This window comes from Pseudophryne corroboree, chromosome 2 (assembly GCF_028390025.1).
Source record: "Pseudophryne corroboree isolate aPseCor3 chromosome 2, aPseCor3.hap2, whole genome shotgun sequence".
Taxonomy (NCBI): Eukaryota; Metazoa; Chordata; class Amphibia; order Anura; family Myobatrachidae; genus Pseudophryne; species Pseudophryne corroboree.
This window is the reverse complement of record NC_086445.1, coordinates 1,041,284,642-1,041,292,643: the sequence shown is the minus strand read 5'-3', so window position 1 is coordinate 1,041,292,643 and position 8,002 is coordinate 1,041,284,642. Positions and strand designations below refer to the sequence as shown.

Genomic DNA, 8,002 nt, shown 5'->3' with positions numbered 1-8,002 from the left:
ATTCCAGTGTCTGATCCCGTGTCCTGCCGTGAAGCGTTCCTGTCCAGAAGTCCTGTGGCTTTGCCTGTGCCTGGTCGAGTTTCTGGCTTCTTGGTGTCCACCGGTCTGTCGTTCGGGATTCTGCCTGTCCTCCAGTTCTGAGAGTCTGTGTCGGCAGCATTGAGGGTTCCTGTTCGTTTGCCAGTATTTGTACCGGTTCCGTGAGTAGCGGCTTTGCCGCGTCCATCGGCCTAGGCCGCTGTATTCCTTGGTTGTATCTGTCACTGGTGTTTTGCAGAGGGTTCTGCTTATGCTGTCACCGCCGGTACACAAAAGTATTGTGTCGGCGTGTGGACAGCATTTCCTTTGTTGTTCTTTTCCTTTGGCGGCATGCCGCGCATACTTTTAGGTTAGCCAGTAGCCCCTGGCCTTGTTGTTTCAGTTAGAGGGCCCCTTGTTATTACCCTGTCTCAGTTCACTCTTTGTCTCTCCTTAAGACCTGAGGGGGCATCGGAGTTGGGCAGACTTAATCCGCCCTTCAAACGCGGCTGCCATGGGCCCAAGAAACCACAGTCTCGCAAGAGTGAATTGACAGCACGGGTAAAACAACGGAGGTAAGGTGCCAGGGGCTATTCCCATTCCATTTCCCTTTTCCCAGCATTCCGTCCTGGTGCTCTGGACTCACTTCATAACATCTCCCTTGTTCTGAGCACCAGGAACCTAAGAGCAGCGAGGATTATTATGTGTGGGAAATATGGTCCACACGCTGAAGTTTATTGTGACGAATGGGTACGTATGACTGACAAAGATAGGGCATCATTCCCTAGGATGGGCAGCTTTGAACCAGAGGTACTGCAGAATGTACAGTAGGTAGTAGAATATGCCTGATCAAATCTAGAAAACGAAGGATCGGACATAATGATTGTTTAAACTTGTGGCAGCAAGAGGGGAATGTGCAGAGGGAATTGGCTCTCACAGCAAATTCCAGACCTGACAGGAATGTGGACACGAACACACCAATACCGACACAGGTTGAAGGGGAGAAGATGGCTACAATGAATGGTATATCTGTAAATGATAGAAAAATGCATAATCAATGTGTTAACCTCAACCCTTGCAAGTTGTATTCTGTTTTGAACTCTCTCCAAGGTCATAGGTCAGAGGAAAATGATGCATCCATCCCACTCTCAGCCCTCATCCAGGCAGTCGCCTTACAGGAAATTCAGGTGGGCCCTGTCCAACCAGTAAGAGCAGTAACAGTATCCCCCACTGAAAGGACTGGTGAGATCACAGACATCGGTAAGTGTGAGACTGTTCATTACACAGAGACAACAACACCTCACAGCAAGCAGATTAGGAATAGAATGGTAGGATTACATCCTGTCTTGGAAATAGTAACTCCCAATGGGGGAACCGATAGTCAGGGAGTAATCCTCACCAGGAATAATGCAATGTATTGCTCGTGGTCAAGAGCTGAGCTGCGGTCAATCATGTATATACGTAAAGAGAAAAGTATGACTCTTGTTTGGGCGCACTCTTCAGTTAACTAGATGTAAAAAATAGTATCTAAGAATTGATTTAATCTTTATTTCTACTTTCTAAAATACACTAAGAAACAGAACAAACTAAATGGTGTTTGGACAACTGTAGGTGTCCCTGCTGGAGAGAAAGATCTCCCAGGATGGGAATAAAAATGTTCAGATCTTAATTATGCCTGGATAACCGCATATCGGAAGATGGCTACATGTTAAGCTACTTCAGTCTGCTCAAGATCTGTACAAACTGTGTTTGTATTGATGCAGCCCTAAATAGGGTTAATTCGTGAGTGGGAGAACCCAAACACTGAATAGCAATTCTATTAAGCACCACTGTTATATTGATGCAGCCCTGAATTGGGTTAATTCGTGAGTGGGAAGACCCAAACACTGAATAACAATTCTGTTAAGCACCACTGTCTAGGTGAGAGGAGGAAAAATAAAATAAAGAGGGAGGAGATTTGAGTGTAAGTGGTGATACTGCTGTTGGTGTGGTTTTCACAGGAAACAGAGTCTTCCTACTTCACTGGGTATTCCCTAGTGGTCGCCCATCTAGGTACTAACTCAGCCCACCTAGGTTTAGCTTCCAAGATCGGACGAGATTGGGCGTGAACGTAGGGGTATGGTCGTAGGAATGTGATCCTATGGCACCAATGAGAGTGCACCGAAAAGCAGCTCAGAATGGAAGTGAACAAGCCCGGAACCGGGTGAAACGCGTTTTCCTTGCGGGCACTCTACCTACCTGACATCTGTTCCTTATGGGCACCTTACCAATTTGACAACTGAATGGGTGATATTAGATGCTTATTCAACAGTTTATTGTACCTGTCCTAACATAAACAAAGTTCATATCTTGTTCGTATTAGAAATTATCTACATTGCTGGTAGTTCCAGCCAAATCGTATTGCATGTATATGTACACTGCCAGTTAGGTACAGTGTGATCTAACACTGTGACAGGGGCAGGGCTTCTTTGATTACCCAGCTCCTAGTGCGGGCACCCTGATCACTTGCTAATTGAATGAACGACATCCATTACTGGTCTGTGATAGCTCAGTCTCTCCATTCCAGCAAAAAATGCTATATGTTGGTTATTGGAAAAATCTTCGATAGATTCTCTGATGTTTTACAGTGAACGAGCTTAATATATCCACGGTTATTTATTTCTTGCCCACTCTTGCTATAACAACACATTTGTTTATCTCATTTAAAATACTGAACAGATGTTGTGCAATCCTGCCTTATAGCCTGCCAAAGTGTTTTGCAAACTGTATGTATCATGTCTTTTTGTTTCTTTGGGGACATATCACCAAAACGATGTTCGCATAGGTGATAGTCACTCCGCCTCATACATTGGTTCATATGATAAACACACACGTTTTTGTCTACAGACGACTTCCGGATAATATCACCAGTGTCTGCCTAGGCACGGTGCACTAGATAGAACCTCATCCATTGGATATTGTTGAAATCTGCATGTAACAGAGGTGTCGGACATATCCAGTGATCTAATACCTATCATTTGCAACTTGCATTACCTTGATTAACAGTATTATTCTTCCTGTGAATTTGTTGCAGACATTAATTATAGTGTTATTATTTTTTGAACCTGGATCCGATAGTTTCCAATAACAGAGGTGACCCAAAGGGACTCAATTTAACATAACAGTCCTGTAATAACCACCTGTCCTCATTCTGGAACTTTTTTCCCACTTTCCTTCCTTCTGTGAACTCTCATCCATGATTCTGGGGTGCGTGTCCCCCAGGAGACACGTCTCTCCAGTCTAACGTGGACAGCAGATTCACACCTACTCATCTAGCCTTCTTCTTCCTCCTCTCTTATGCATTCTCAGCATTCCGTTTCCCAGGAGGAATCAATCCCCCTTTTCGGTGCACTCTCATTGGTGCCATAGGATCACATTCCTACGACCATACCCCTACGTTCACGCCCAATCTCGTCCGATCTTGGAAGCTAAACCTAGGTGGGCTGAGTTAGTACCTAGATGGGCGACCACTAGGGAATACCTAGTGAAGTAGGAAGACTCTGTTTCCTGTGAAAACCACACCAACAGCAGTATCACCACTTACACTCAAATCTCCTCCCTCTTTATTTTATTTTTCCTCCTCTCACCTAGACAGTGGTGCTTAACAGAATTGTTATTCAGTGTTTGGGTCTTCCCACTCACGAATTAACCCAATTCAGGGCTGCATCAATATAACAGTGGTGCTTAATAGAATTGCTATTCAGTGTTTGGGTTCTCCCACTCACGAATTAACCCTATTTAGGGCTGCATCAATACAAACACAGTTTGTACAGATCTTGAGCAGACGGAAGTAGCTTAACATGTAGCCATCTTCCGATATGCGGTTATCCAGGCATAATTAAGATCTGAACATTTTTATTCCCATCCTGGGAGATCTTTCTCTCCAGCAGGGACACCTACAGTTGTCCAAACACCATTTAGTTTGTTCTGTTTCTTAGTGTATTTTAGAAAGTAGAAATAAAGATTAAATCAATTCTTAGATACTATTTTTTACATCTAGTTAACTGAAGAGTGCGCCCAAACAAGAGTCATACTTTTCTCTTTACGTATATACCTGTTTTCCCCCATTTTCGACTCTGGGCGCACCGCCATACGGACTGATAGGAATTGCCTAAACTATATTGTCCATCTTTGGTCTCTACATTATCACTTTTGTACTTTGAATCTAGGTCGGTGCAGGATCAAAAACCCTCCTCTTTCTACTGCGGTCAATCATTTCAGAATTCCCCGACCCTCGGAAGCATTTAGCCAGATGTCAGAAGTTTATCAGAGATCTGGGTAATGCTCATAAACCAGCTAACAAAGATTGGCGGATATTTTTGAAAGCGTGCCTACCCCCTAATATTGACACCCAAAAATGTATCACTGATTGTAGATTAGAGTCGGATAGTCCTATGACTGATGAATACAATCAGGAGAATGTGGAACGAATTAACATGCAACTAGAGTTGTATTTCCCCACTACTGTTAAGTGGAGAAGAATTTTCACCATAAAACAGAGTGAAAATGAAATGGCATCTGAATATTTCCATTGGGCCCTGCAAATAATGGATAGATACATTGGGATATCAGATACAGGGAACGATGCGAATTACAGGGAGGTGGCTGTCTCTGTGCTAATGGACGGACTCAATAAGACAGTTAGGGACAGAGTACAAACATCTTTGCCTAATTGGAGAGGGGCCACAGTAGCTTGTCTTAGAGAGTGCGCAATTGAACACCACAAGAATATTGCTAGGCGCAGAGAACAACAGGAGGAGAAGCTGATGACAATACGTCTACAGGCTCTTGCAGCAAAGCCTCATCAGCCTAAACCCCAAAACCCTGGTAGTTGGAATTGATCCGAGAATATGTTACATTTGTAAAAAGAAAGGACTGTAAGAGTAGTAGAACACATAGTCAATATAGACCCCTAGACGGAGAAAACAAGCCACGTTATTAAACACATAGACGGGATCAAGGGACATATAGTAAGGAATCATGAGCCACATAGAAAACACAGATTCGGTTAATGGGAAGAACGGAATAAATGCAACTTTACCCTCTTGACAAAACTTGTTGGGGTTAAGATGGGGCCGCTAAACTTTTGCTTCTTTTTCCTAGCAGAAATGGCCCCTGATTAACTTAACAGGAGCTTTGTTAGATATGATATACATATAATGTGCTCCCGCTCAGGAAGTATAAAGTATGTTAGACACCCACGAAGACTAATGTTACATTTCACTGTTCTAGATTCATGTCCATCACAGGTAGAGGAAATTATCTCACAGATACCGGGTTCCCTACGAATTTAGGATGGACAGGACACTGGATTGATGGCTGGGATAGTCCCAGTAGAGATATGACACATATAATTTTTTTAGGGGTTTTAGACAGTAGAGAATCACTTCCCCATAGTGCCCAATCCAGTTGTCAAATTTTATAAAATCCTCTTTGCCTCTACAAACCTATCTGTTACTAACCTCTATGTGACTTTTCTTCAAAGTTTCCTCCTCATCTCTTACGTTCACCGACAGGAGGGTACAATACATGGACCCGATTACAGTTCAAACGCCACATGCCTACTCGGTCCTTCAGAGGTCAGTCCAAATCCAGTATATCTCACCAGCACAAGGACACCAGTATTACTGCAGTGTGCCTGGTCATGCACAAAGGGTGGAGAATGAGAATACTGGTGAAGGGAGACTGTGTACAGACACCGATATGCATGATGGTGTGACAGCCTGTTGGTGAATGCCAAACCTGACATTTCCAAACCTGACATTTTCTTTTTGTATTTACTATTTTTCCCCTCTCTTCTCTCATCCAGAGACGGTTTACTTCACACAACTGATAACACATGACAGCTAATTGAAATGCAAAATTTGTGTTCCCTACAGGAAAAAGCAGTCTGGAGGTCAAAGGGATATGGCCAGAAGTCCTCAGGACTTTGGACAGGTGGACACGGTAAGCCAGTGGCCCCCAGAGCATATCTTCCAAGTCTAGCTGAGGCGGCACATGGTCTGACTCATCTGGGCAAAGAGGGTATGTGCAAGCTGGTAAGAGCCTACTGGTGTGCGCCAGGATTCTCTTCTCATGCAGGTAGGAGAGCAATGACATGTTTTACTTGCTTGAGGAAGAATATTGGAAAGACAATACCAACAGAGCCATCCCATATCCCTCCGACAGACGGACCTTTTCAGATAATACAAATCGACTTCATACAGTTACCACCCTGTAGGAAATTGAAATATGTGTTAGTTTGTATTGATGTATTTTCCAACTGGGTAGAAGCGTTCCCTGCTGCCACAAATACTGCTACGTTCACTGCAAAGAAAATTGTGCAGGAATTTGTGTGTAGATATGGTATCCCTAGAATAATTGAAAGTGATAGGGGTACCCATTTTGCAGGTGAAGTCTTTCAGGACATGTGCAAACTGATGGGAATTAATAGCAAGCTGCACACTCCGTACCGACCACAGGCGAGTGCGAAGGTAGAGAGAGTAAACATCACTATTAAGAACAAGCTGAGCAGAGTAATGGCTGAAACTGGATTGTTGTGGCCAGAAGCTTTGCCACTAGTGTTGTACAGCATCAGAACCACTCCCAGGTCTCCACTTATCACCCTTTGAAATCCTTTTTGGTCGACAACCTCATGTAATGATAGACCCCCAGGATGATTTGAAATGTAATAATGAAGTGACTGTGAAATATTTGGTTGGGATGAGCCAGCAGCTGAGAAATCAACAAAGAAATATAAAGCTGGTGATTCCTGACCTACCGAACAGTAATTGTCATGACATTGAGCCTGGGGATTATGTGATGATTCGAAATTTCTTACGCTCAGGCTGCCTCATAGACAGGTGGGAAGGACCATACCAAGTCTTGTTAACCAGCACGACAGCACTAAAGGTCACCGAAAGAGAGACTTGGGTCCACTCGTCCCACTGCAAGAAGGTCGCTGACCCGGAAGAGAACTCGTGACAAAGTAATTTGGTAACTGTGTGATCAAAGTGAACTGTGTGTTCCAAGTGAACTGTGTGTTCAAAGAGCAAGGCAAAGAGAACCTCTTATCACTAGAGTGTTTGTTCCGGGAAAGTTGAGAGGCAGGACTGTTGAACGGCACCTGAGCACAGAGAGCAACAAGATCTAGGACGGTTGTCGCACCATTTTCTTTTTTCACCTCCCCCTGCATTTTTCCTTTCTTTTCTCCTTCTTATTTTCCTTCTTTCCCCTAGCGAAATGGATCTATCACTAGAGACTGCGTTTCGGGTTCTACTAGTAATTCTATTTTTGATCAGGACAATTTGTATTGGTGAGGGTCCCAGAGAGGTCGAGCAGGGATCTGGAATGGGTTCTGAAGCCGAGTACGAATTTGTAGGATCTCAGGAGCAGCACATCACTCGAGTAAAGGCTGGTATCAGAAAGCGCTCTGGTAGTCATGGAGCTCGGAGGCACTGTGAGGGGTTATTGTCTGATGAATATTGTATTTGTAGGAATTGTGAGAATATAGTCGAGGATGGGTGCATCCAGAGATGTCAGTCCAACCTTAATATCGACATGGACCGCCATCCGTTGAGTGATTACCACTCACTGGTGGGTAAGGTCTTAAACCAGACAGAATGCTGGGTGTGCTCACAAGTACCTCAAGGTCAGAGTAAGCCAGGATTAGTACCATACCCTTTAGCAATAGATGAGGTACTCGAATTACGGGATGGGAGACCGGTGGACAAGAAATTCAATATCTCTAGGCCCCCTAGTTTGAAGCTCCACCAGTATCATGTACACAGTTCCTTATTGTGTTTTAATATTTACAATTACCGAAAACCAGGAAATTGGGAAGTGACGTGGAATAACCAGACAATGACCTTTTCACACAGAGCTGATAGGATACCCATAGACTCTGAACTTGTACGCCAAATAACCAACAGTGGAAGGTATTTTCGGTATAGGTATACCCGTGGAA

At 43.9% G+C, this 8,002-nt stretch overlaps 2 pseudogenes; one reads left to right on the top strand and one right to left on the bottom strand.

Annotated features, from left to right (window-relative positions):
- Positions 1-2,029: 2,029 nt before the first annotated feature.
- On the bottom strand, positions 2,030-2,148 carry LOC135051625 (5S ribosomal RNA; annotated as a pseudogene).
- Positions 2,149-3,434: 1,286 nt separating this feature from the next.
- Positions 3,435-3,553, top strand: LOC135051529 (5S ribosomal RNA; annotated as a pseudogene).
- Positions 3,554-8,002: the final 4,449 nt, after the last annotated feature.